We start from the raw sequence: 13190 nt of genomic DNA, 5'->3' as shown, positions 1-13190 counted from the left end.
AAAGAAGCTCACCTAATGAACATTTGCTTATCAGCACGCCAGCATCACTGTATCTACTTACTTAAAAGCTTTTTTTTCTCAACAAATACATCCATTTTTACCATTAGTCCTATTAATCTTACTCTTAACATATAGCGCTCTCCATTTACTGAAGGTTGACATGACACAAGCTGTGGCTTGTTAACACAGTTATGAAAATGTCAAGCATGTGTCATGTTTCATGTGTGAAAATATTTTTTATATATCTTAAACAAAAGAGTATAAAGTACCATAAAAAACATCTCCTTATTGTTGTATAGTTTATTATGGTTATCAAGGCAAGGCAATTGTATTTTTTGTAGTACATTTTATTACAGGTAAACTCAATGTGCTTTACATTGAAGTGTATACAGCAACAAGTGACATGAAAATATGATAAATTAAATGCAACAACAAATAACACTGACATTCAACCACCCTCACAATGACAAACCACACAATCATCCCACAGACAGACACACACTTTCAAAGTTTTTTCACTCTACTTTTGAATGTAAACACAAAGTGGCAAAAGTAGCTAAAAGAACCCTCTGTAGATCTGGATCTTATTTTAGGTCTAGTTAACAAAGCACCACCTGATGACCTGAGAGGTGTGACTGAGTGAGCAAGTCAGAATATCAATTATGGTTTGTTGTGTGGGGAGCAATAACAGCTAACCAACATAGAAAAAATAAGCCAAAGTTAATGACAATTGCCTTAAATAACATGGACAGAACACAAGAGCTGGTCATTGTGGGAGCTGACCTATATTACTATTAAAATAGAGACCTGGAAGTGCTCAAAGTGAAAAACATTCGATATTTTTACATCATGGATACCTTTCTTATCCAAACTTATGTTTATGTTTTCTTAATAACTGGGACTAATACAGTGCAAATTATCATCTGGTGAATGCACAATACTGAGGTATTAATCTCACTGTGAGTGAGTCAAATGTGTAAGAACGGAAGGTTTTGTCAGGCAGATATCAGTGTGCAACATTTAACTTCAAAAATGACTTAGTCATGACATTGAGAAACAGTTTTACACTCTCTTCCTCTTTTTCTACTTTCCCTATCACTTTCTTTCCCCCTCACCCATTACATGGGGACTGTGTGTCAAGCTTGTCAGATGCTCTGTGACATGCTGAGTATGGCTGCTTATCTGGCTTGCTTGTGAAATTGGCCATGATGCTCCAATGATGTGGTCAGACGAGTTGGCTACACAAAAGACAGGCAGAAGCAGGGGGAGAGACAGAGAGTCAGGGAGAGGAAGCCTATTTCCTGAGAGGAATATTGATCTGATCATCTCTTCCTCCTCTCCTCCAGCTCTAGCTCCTTTCCTCAGACAGTCCTTGGAGAAAGAGGTTGAGTGACAAAGACAGGCAAGAGGATAGAGGCTGAAAGGGAGTTGAGGAGATGCAGAGAAAGAGACAGATAAGGGGATGACGGCGCCACAGCAGTATTCTCTCTGCCACAGTTCAGCGCCATACAGCAACAGCACAGGGAACAGATTAATAATATATACACACAATCTCTGAAGTGGTGTGGCTCCCAAGCACTCCATTATAACCACAAGTGCACAAGCTGCAGTAAAGCACTTTAGTCAGCAAGCCCTCAAAATGCTCTATCTGTCCATCTGAAATGCACACCCCTCAAGTTCATCGCTATCAATCACATGCTATTAGGCCAGAGGAAAAAAAGCCACAACTGATAAATCCCTCACCAAAGTATATCTTAATTGATGCTTCCATACCCATCCTTCATATCCCTGTGGTGCAACACCGATGTGATCTACAAGCTCATCAGAAGGAAATTAACCAACTCTACAGGCCATGTTTCGTCCAATGAGACCAAGCAAATAAATATCCTGGACCATAAGACCGATCACATTACAGCATCCTACCCACTTCCCCTTACTTTCTTCTTGATTCCTCTGGGACATTTATGGGGTGAATATTTTAGTGCTGCAGGGGTAGCTTGAGCACAATCTTCTATAAACTATATGCCTGCTGTACAGTATGTGTAATGGAAGCCATTGCAGAGGACACTGAAGTTCAATATACTGCAGTAGTATCACAGCTTGCAAGATCCAGTATATCAGAATATTTTCATACTCTATGTCCACAAGAGCACATTTGGTGGAAACCTCGTCCCCTTAACATTATGAGCTGAGTAGATTGCTGCCCATCTTTGATTTGATGCATCCATTTTGGGTACAGCCGAATTTTTCACATTTCGTCTTTAGGGTAAGGCAACAGGGATATAAAACAGCAGAAGGAGAATTCATAACGCTCTGTGACAATCTTGGCAGACAAGAAAAAAGTGATTGTAATCAAATGATGGCCGCAGCCAGCGAGCTGTGTTTAAGATGATGTACCATTCTGGTAAGTAATAAACAGAGTGCTTCCAAAGCACAGTAGCTCAGCTGTCGTGTCTGATGTTGTTCCTACATTTGTTTTTTTCAGCTTGATTTCAGTTCAGCTTGTCTGTCCTCTCTCATCTTTTAATGCTTTCCTTTCATTTTTCATTAGTCTTACTCTTAACATAACCCTCTCCATGTATTGAAGGTTGACATGACACAAGCCGCGAAACCTCGTCCCCTTAACATTATGAGCTGAGTAGAGTGCTGCCATCTTTCACTTGATACATTGATTTTGGGTGCAGCCAAATTTTTTTCACATTTTGTCTTGAAGGTCAGGCAACAGGGTTGTAAAACATGTGGCTTAGATAATGACACATACAAATCTGTTGACCTTAAGTTTTCAGATCAAAGATGACTTAAATGTAACATCACAAAAAGGGTGTATATTATTGATTTCTATGTGCTTCATAATTAAACTAACCTGACAAAATTAACTTTCTGATGTAAGGGCATTTTTAAACCTACCTTGTTTAGTCCAGTTGAATCAGGCCCAATTGAATCGGTTCATTGTCCCCCTTGGTGCGATTAATTTTGGCAGGTCTGAAGATAGAAATCATACTCGGGTGCGGACCAAAACAACTACACCAAGACCTCATCCTCTAAAGGGTCGAACCCCAAGTCAAAAACGAACTCTGGATCAGTTTGTTTGTGGTGCGAACGTGATCCAACTTCAATCCAAGCCAACTTCTGGGCGTACTCAGCAAATTTGAGCTAAATGGCTCCCGTAGCCAGGTGCTCTTTGGAAGAGTGAAATCAACAGTTGCTAGCAGCTAGGCACAGCGTGAATCAAGCTTTGACCTGGACTAGCTCAGAGGAGCTCAGACACAACTAACCAATGAATGGAGTGAATATTCTGACATGGCTTTTAGCGATGCATTTTGGTTAGCTTGAATTTTTTTCTTTGTGAAAAGAAACAATATCTCCAGAAAAAACAGGAACAAACAAGTTTACCAACTCATCCACTGATTGAGACCAAATGACCTGTAGGTTTGAAAATACACATACACCATGCGCATCTGTCCTCCCAAGAGAAAAGACAGGATCAGTCATTTGTGCAAGTGCCCCAAAACAACATTTCATTCAAGTGACCAAAGCCTTCTAGCGGCCATAGTAATTATGATGGGAGCAAAGGAAGAAATCAGATGGTGTTATTATGTGGCGACAGAATCTGCATATCCAACCAAACCTCAACCATATTGTTGTCACACCGTAAAACATATTTATTTTTCAACAGTTTTGGAAGGCACAGACAAATGTTGTCATCCTGCTAATTACTGTCAGGACGTAGGGGTGTCAGATAAGAAAATGCTTCTACGTGTCGTTCTGGACTGCATGAACCAATGACATATTTTGTTGTTTAATTTGGAGGGCTTGTTGAGTTTTCCTTCAAAATAGGCTGCAGGCCAGGATAATCGTAGCCAACAGACATTTTTTGTGAGGCCTGTCACTGCCACCACCACCACCAAGCTTAGCACACTACAGCCTGCCTGAAAACCTGAGCCTGTCCCCCTGCCGCCATTGGCATGCATGCTGCTAACTTGTAAACAATTCATGAGGGCCCTCTCCATATTTCATGGGGCGGAAATGGATGTTTCATGTCAGGAGTGAGGGAGAGTGGAAAGGAGAAAAAGACAAAGCAAGACAATTGAGCGAGCGACCAGTGACAAGAGCTAAAGTAAAGAAACGAGAGGAGAGAGAACGAGATGAGGAATACTGGTGAAAATAAAAGGGGGGGGGGGGGGGGGGGGAGTTGTCAGGTGGGGAGGTAGGGGACAGGGAGACAGAGAATGGGAATTGAGGGATCTGTACAATCTGTGCCATGGATTCCCTTACAGCTCATCTCAGATCTCTTCACAATTAACTTCCAACTCACCTCATTCATTCATTGGCCTACCTTTGACAGTATGTAGAGCTTCCTGGACTCATTGACACTGGCAAGAGAAATAGAGAAAAATAGAAGGGAAGAAACAAAGGCCAAAAGAGAAGAGGAAGAAAGAGCAGAAGAAAGACAGAGATGGAGAAGGAGAGTCACAGAGTCACACAGTCACTTGGCTCAGCTAATGAATGTGCGGCGGCGGGTGGCGCTCCTCCACAGGGAGCTGCCCTCATAACCAACAGGGCCTGGCTGGGTGTAGTAATTGAAAGTAATGATAATTAATATCATTGGCATAATCACCATTCGTTATTACAGGGAGGATGTTTATGGCTTCCTCTGAAAGGCAGAAATAAGGCACAGTTTGTTCAAAAGAAGGGAATCTCATTAACCTTTTAGCTATCCTAATCGTGTTTAATATCTGGGAGAGAGAAAAACGGAAAGTGTTTTTTGCAGGAGTGGCTGAGCTATTATTAATAAAGATTAACAAAATAACATAAATTCATATTCTGGTGCTTTTCCTCTCCATTGAACTGAGAATTGATGTTAAATCTGGATAAATTGGGTTTGATGTCGTAGATAACAAGTTGGGATTAACACACACAACATTCCTTGCATCAGTGGAATATGCATTTTCAGATATAGGCAGCCTGAACATCATACAGCAGAGCATTTGGGAGGCAAATTATGGTAGTCAAATATGGGAGATAAGCAGCGGGCTATGACCAGGAACAAAGTAGGTCCTCAATTTATGGTGGCTTCTGGTTGGTGATGTATCAGCCTTACTAATGTTGTCTGAATCTCTGTGGATTCGAAAAGAGAATGTCAAACTAAGTGCAGAATAAGCGAATGCATATCATGAATATATTTCCATTTGTTTGAGTCAGATATATTATGTATTACCATGGGAAACATGGAGGCAGATTAGTAACATTATGAATTCAGTAGAATGTGATATGGGCCGAATTTGTTAGAGTTAGCACATGTAAGCAATAACTTCATAGACACGCATTTTTCACCAAATTCAACAACCGCCACGTGTGAGCTACTGCTATGTGAATGAATGATATCCCATGGAGAAGATAGCACTTAGAGATGACGAGCTTGAATTCAGCATACAAAAAAAAACACCTTTATCCCACACGTACCCTCTTTAAAAAAGCTATAGTTATTCACTTAGTTCAAGTACAATTATGTGTCTTTCAATTGCAAATCACACCAGAGCTGCGAATCCGAATAGACAATCAAGCAAGGTCGCTTCCAAAAACACACGCCTCGTGTGAAGCCAACTCCAGCCTATTAGGGAAGGGACATATGTAGCTAAATTACACCGTGCACCCAGGGGATATGCAAATGTGCAGGACCTCCCGCATGACTTACCTTCTTTTTTATCATGCAAACCATGTTGGCGTGATAAGCCTGGTATGAAAAAGCACAGGGAAATTGGCTAACTGTGTGCATGTGAATGCTTCTCTTTTGTGAGGAGGTTATCAAATGCTTTCCTAATAATAAACACTCAAACTTTGGTAATGACAAAAGGATTAATTAGATTCTTCTGACAACAGCAGCAGGATTAGAATACCTGGGAGAGGTGGTGAAAATGTTTGAATATCCAACTTATTGTTTAGTTTGGTGCCACATGTGATGTGTAGGAATAGCAATTGCTGTTACTAAGAAAAATGAAAAAAAAGTCATAGTTTTCATAATTATTATCCTGTCTTTAGCTGTTGTTTACCTAAGACATTCGTTACTAATTTCAAAGATTTTTTTTTTTCTGCACAGAAGTGGCTACTCATGCACTTTGAATTACATCTCTGCTTTTAATGGGGCTATTGGTGCAAGGGCTTCTTTGAATAATTAGATATTGATTTTTATTGATTTGCCATAATTGCAGGGATAAAGGGGAAACACAGAAGTAGCTGCTTTTCCTTACTGGCTTTTACCTTTCTCATTTTCTTTCTCTCCACTAGCTCTCTTAAATAGCGTCTATTTTCAACATCTTTATCCTAACTCAAACCATCTCTCTTTCTTTCATTCTCGCTCATTTCTCCTGCAAGCTCACACCCTCTCTTCTCGCTCCCTCTCAGACCACCCAGACAGTCGTCCCTGTGAGCTCCAGCTGTTCCCCTGCTGTGGCTGGAGTTTGTGTTACTTTGTTTCCGCATGGCTAAGGTTGAGGCAGCCCCCACCGTGACCCAGCCAACCCAATTGCTTTCTCTCTTTGCTCCGTTCTTCCCCATGTCCTTTTCCTCTCTCTGCTCATGGCCTCAAAGAATCGGAGAGGGATGGCTTTTGTGTCCAGTGCAGGTGTCCCGGGTGGGTGAAAAGGAGCGCAGAGGCTGTGGCTGCCTACCATCGTGGGGAGGGGGGGGGTTATTCAGCCTGGGATCCCCCACCTGTGGCAGGTCTTGACCCACATGAGTCAGCCAGTCACTCCTGGGCTATAGAACCTTTGTAGCTGAACGCTATTACTCTCTGTGTGGCTAGATACACACAAGGGACCTGGCAACGCTACAACACTGCTTGTTCCTCATGAGTGATTCATGCTTAGCTACTCATCCACGCCGTACTCCTGTCCGGACTGGTTGATGTGAGAAAGGGGAACAAGAATGATGTCAAACTGAATGTTGAAACTGGACTTGCAATGGAATAGATGAGTAAATATAGACAGCAAAAAGATTGCACATGAATGAGGGCCACATGGTGACATTATTACATTTCAAGATGTTGGATATGTGAAAGAAAACAATTTTTTGAACATTTTAAATATTCTTTACAGAGATGGCTGCAATAATTTCATTTTGTTGAAAAAATTTGAACAGCTTGTTATTCTTAATCAAATGCTTGTCCTATCATGGGAAACGTTTCTGGCTGTAGTAACATAACCAAGGGACGTAAGGGGTTTTTACAACAACGAATGAATAAGATCTTTGAAGTATCAAATGAAGAAAGAAAATGCTAAAGACTGCCTTTATGTGAGCTGACCACTAAGGATAATATTTAAGCTTTTTTTTACAAAGAACATTAACTATTCCATTTTAACATTTGAAGTCTGCAGTTTAACAAGGTAGACTTTGCTGGGGTTGGGGTTGCCAGGTGAGCTTGGGGAGATCTTCCTCATTAGTGAAACACAACAACAACCTCGGGGGCAGGAATGAGGGCAAGTCATCCCTTGGCTCTGATCTTCAGACAGTTTTGCATTTAGCTTCCAGATGGGTCAACTTAAGGCACAGTGAAGAGCGTACTGATCCCTGTCATGTGCCCTGAGGACAACTTCACCCTGGAGCCTGAGGGCGTGGATATTCCTCCTGTTGATCCTGCCCTACCACACCATTGCCACCGCAGCTCAGGAAGTGAGATATTCAATGTGTGAATTGAATGAGAGAGAACGACTGCCAAAGGGGTTTCGTGTTTTTATCTTTCAAATCTAACTTGTTGTGAAGGTTCAACCAAGCCTCTGTCTCATCCTCACTGTTGTGCTTATATTTAACAAACCTGATATGAGTCTACGCCGCTGGTGCCTGTTTTGTTTCGGCATGGGATTTCTCATGCTGAAGGTGTCCAATTATCCATGGTAGTAGAGTGGGGACTCTCAAGTCCCTTCAGAAGGGGAGGTGTGTGTGTATGTGTGTGTGTGTGTGTGTGTGTGTGTGTGTGTGTGTGTCGGAGGGGTTGTAGAGAAATAAATTGTGTTTGTGATCTCAACGAGTCCCTGCACAGTGGAAGGGGAGCAGTGGGTGTGAGGTGGGGGTGTCTGTGAAGAAGGTTAACCTCACTTTAATGAGAATACTTATAAGATTCAAATTTCAGTGGAGTAATTCAGAGCCACCATGACCCCCAGTCTGTCTACCATCATCAACTCCAAGGTATACGCATAACACTGTAAAAATTCACATTATAGAAACAAGCAAGATATTCTGTAATTTAAGGAATTCGCTAGTATTTAGCAAAAATCTGCCAGTGAGTTACAATTGAAATCAGCATAAAAATTCAGCTTCAAAATACTATCTGACCTTAAAACTACAAGAAAAAGCCTGAATGCTCTGCTTCATTGAAGAAAAAAAACTATAAATACAAGTTAAAGGAACTTTATACCTTCATACCATTGTTTAGTTTCTTTTTAATAGTGTAAACTTAAAAACTACAAAGGTCTAAAGAAGGTCTAAAGAGAAAATAAACCTTAAAGAATTCCTCTGTGTCACTAGAAGAAGTAACATGAGCAGAGATTTGCGCGCTGTCTTCGTCTGTTCTTTAAAACTCATGAAACAAATCAATTTTGTAATAGAATTAATAATTGAAATAGTGCACTAAAAATAGTCAATAACAGACAAAATTACTATTTTTTTGTTGCACTCATCCTTAATGCTTGTCTATAACAGACATTTAACAGACAGTCCCTTGTAACTAGTTAAAATTAACCAAAAGATAAAATTGCTAATCAAGGCAATTGTGGCTTGATTTATTAAGTGAGTCATATTCTTGCATAGTCAGCAGTCAAAAACATTCAAAACAAGCACAACTTGAAACTTAATTTCAAACTTAAACATACTCAGTTCTTTTCCTTCCTTCTCTTCCTCTCTTTCTTTTAAATGCAGTATTCAATATCCCTGGTATTCGTATTACTTAGCATTTAACAGGCAGCATGAAAAAAGAGAATTGTATAAGCCATGATTTTACTGCTTCCTTACCTACCCAACCCCCCGGCCACAATGTGGCTCGCTTGTTGCTGTCCCGTAGTATCACGCTCAGTTCCCCCACATACCTCCCTATACCTCTTATTGAACAATAAACATCATTTTATGAACCCTGCAGACAATAAGTACAGAAGACTAAAGGACTGCTGTACACTATTCCAGGGAGCAAATGGCATTCTTATTCATTTGAGATCTTTATTGTATTCCTCTGCCGTGTTTACATTTATAGGAACATTTGGACTTCCAAGAACTTTTGGCTGCAGGATTATAAACTACTTTTATTCTAGCTGTTGAAGCAATTCTGGCAAGCTAACTAACATCTCCCTGAACACAGTGATAGATTATTAAGGATTTGAACTACTTGATTCAGTGCCAGAATGAAACAATTGGTGTTTAAAGATTGAGTAAGTTCAAGGGAACTAAGAAGAGATGAAAACATCAGGCCATTGTCCACCTAAACCCAAAGGAAGCTTCTTCTAAACTGAGAAGTGGTGGTTGCTGTAAAAAACACAAACCCTTTTAATTACCGGCACACAAAACATTAGGTGACATGGCTCAGTATTTTCCTTTTTCTATTTCAATGCATCTTCTTTTATTTTCAGCAGATGTGATTACAATCGCTTGATTTTTCCCCTTCTTTTGAAGGAAACTCCTTTGGGTTTATTTCCACAGTGTGCAATATTTAACCATTCAATCTTTCAACATTAATTTGGGATTCTTTGCCCCTAAACCCCCCCGCACCCGCTCCCTCCCCCCATCCATGCTGCCCAGTAAATCAACACCCACCCACCCACCCTCCCTCCATCACACACACACACACACACACACACCCTGACTCCCCCTCTTCTTGGCTATCGGACATCAATCTAGCCAGCACCGTCTGCTAAGCCTCACTGGGCAATTAACCACATTGAGAGTGAAAGCTCTAATCAATCCCTGGCCTTCTCCATCACACACATATAGACACACATAAACACACACACACACACACACACACACACACACACACACACACACTCTTAAATCCGTTCCTGTAAATATGTCTGCCATCTATACGAGAACAGAGCAGTCCAAACTGCACTTTCGAAACCTCCCGTCCCTTCAAGGACACAAACACAAAAACACTTACTTGCATAAATAATTAATAAAAATAGATCAGTTATCTAAATCTTGCATTTCACCAATATTTCACAAACATCACTCAATCATCTTGTAACATGCACATGTCATTAACACACTGAAGTTGGCTACAGTGTCAGGTTTACGTCTGCAAAGTTACACAGAAACTCTTCTAATATAAACAGGGAAAATGGTTCTGTAAGGAGGAAGATTCTGATTTTGTCTGAGCAGATAAACAGTTCTCATTCCTTCAATTGCTTTGCCAAGTTTTGCTGATCTGCACAAGCGGAAATCAGGCTAAAAATGTGACCCTGCAACCCTTTTTGCCTGTACATGGTGTGGGCTAAATGTGAACTGTGAGGAGGGCTGCTGTGAAGTTCAGGCATCCCTCCACAGCTTGTCTCATTGATTCATGTGGGCCTAAATGTCAGCACCAGCAGGGCAGAAGACTTGGTAAACCCCCCTGAGAGTGCAAGATGATGGGGGCTAAAGGCAGTGTGTTCCATAGGCTCGTCTCAAAATAGCCTGCTTGACTCTGACGCTGTCAAAGGACAAGACATCATTGATTAGAGGGCAAAAAGAATAATAAGTCCATAGATTAAGGTACTGTAAAGCTCTTGTTTTTTTTCTGATACATAAACTTTCCATAGATTTACCTGAAAATAAGGATTACAGGATTAACTACGTAAATGTGCATAGGACAAGCAATCATTTTTATACACAATAAACGTGAATATGATCAGCATATATTTAAATCACACACCATTATCCCTTCTCTAAATCCTCACACTGTATAATATTTGGATTCCTGCTGATCCTTCAATATTTCTTTTGTATTCTGTTTACGTATCACATACGTGACTTAATGGGGGGCTACATAAATATCATGTCATCCGCAAGCCTCGCTTAGAATTATTGACCCGTCAGCTATTGATTTGGTGTCTTTGTTCATGCATTCATGGGTAAGTTCAGTGCTTTGATCATTTGGCGCGTTATGCTAAATCTACATCAAACACAGAAGAGGAATCGATAGCTCTTCCTCGTTACATGAATGATAATGAAATCAGCATGATTGCACGGATACTGGTGATTGATTGGAGTCGAGCTTTTAGGGGTTCGGGGAGATGCTGAATCTGCTTTCAACATACCTGTACACTGGTTTCCCCCGACAGTGGAAAGACGTGCAGGTAAAGTGACCTGGAAACACAAAATTGCTTGTAGTTATGAATGTGATCTTAAATGTATGTGTTACTGTTTGGACTGTGATATAGGTTACTGTTGATCTAACCAGGCCTGGTTCTACATGGCTGTTTGAGGGAGCTAGGCACCCTCGGACTAATGAAGAAACACCCTGAGATGAAATAGTAAAACTTTTGAAAAGCACTCACCAAATTTCATATGACAGGACTATATTGTTTGCTACATCACGTTGTAATGCTCTCAACTCTGAGTGATGCAATGTTTGTCTTAAGTGTTAAAGTAAGGCCTCATGCTGAAATTTGCCTGAACAGTCCAAACCAATCCGGTTCACCACCTGACTTGCCCCCCTGCTCTGGAACCCAAACAACAGCTGGTGCTGCTGGATGACTTGTTGAACAAAGAGCCCACGCAGGTATGCCCTCACATATACTCAGGCCTATAGGCAAAAGATTGTGGGCGCTCAAGTGGAAATACAGACATACCTAGTTTGAGAAATGTATATAACCTTTATTTATATATATTTTATATGCCTTGGAGACAAGGCAGCAACTGTGTCTTTTTTGTAATACTACACACACACACACACACACACACACACACACACACGTACACACACATCACTACACTTAACTACCTCCGGGGTTCATAAAGACCAACCGTCCCACACAGTATATTAGAGTAATGATACAGCTAGCCCACTTCTAGTGAGGGGGATGAGGACACCCAGTCAGCTAAAAGTCATAGCGGAGTGGATAACACAAAAGTATACATTTTACTTGAACAAATATACACAATCATGATACAGATACATACGCATTTTCTCAAAAATGTTGGTGTAAATTCTAAGTAACTGGAGGGATAATCTGAACAATGTAGATCTTTGGCTTGACATCTTCATGCACTGGGGTAAAATTAAATTCATTATCATAATCTGATTATGAATGTATTTACTAGATGATGAGCCCAGTGAGCAAACGTGAAAGAATTACTATTTTAAACATTGTCTTTCTGCTCTGTTCACCTACAGCTAAAAACTTTCCATTTTCTCTGCTGGGGTTCTTTTAAGTACATCATTTTATAAAATGTTAAGGCGATTTCATACTTTCCGCATCGGTGTGGCCGCAAGGGTCCGTGCGACATAAATGTTGTCATCTGCCCATGTCCATGAGCGTCAGACTGTACGCATAGCAAACACGTCAACTGTGCATGTGCTAGAAAAGGAAACAGGAATGCCTGTCACGTCTACTGTATTCCTATCCTAATTAAAGGACCAGCGTGTAGGATTTAGTGGCATCTTGCAGTGAGGTTGCAGACTGCAACCAACTGAAAACCCCTCCCATCACCCTCCCCTTCCAAGCATGTAGGAGAACCAATAGGGGCTGCGAAAAACGCAAAAGGCCCTCTCAAGAGCCATTGTGTGGTTGCAACACGCAACATGGTGGCCTCTGCGGAAGGGGACCCACTTCTTATGTTGATATGAAGGGCTCATTCTAAGGTAACAACAACACAACAATTCTTATTTTCAGGTGATTATACACTAATTGAAACATACTTATGAATATTCTATTGCATTTCTGCCAAGTCTATCCACCTGATGTCATTAAATTCTACACACTGGACCTTTAATCTGTTGCTTTTCTTTTTTGACTTTTTCTTGTTGTTCAGCAACATACAGGAACTCCTCAGCTACATTCAGACAGAAAACAGGCCTGTGTAAAATAATGCAAGGGGCTGGGTTGGTGTTGGCATGTTGTTTGAAGTGCCAATGAGACAATGAAATACAATCCAGTAGGTCTGGCTGGAGTAACAGATTATTGCATTTAAAGGCTTAGCAAAAAAACACTGCACAGTAGTTTGTAATA

The sequence above is a fragment of the Thunnus albacares genome, chromosome 19 (assembly GCF_914725855.1).
Source record: "Thunnus albacares chromosome 19, fThuAlb1.1, whole genome shotgun sequence".
Taxonomy (NCBI): Eukaryota; Metazoa; Chordata; class Actinopteri; order Scombriformes; family Scombridae; genus Thunnus; species Thunnus albacares.
This window is presented reverse-complemented; position numbering follows the sequence as displayed.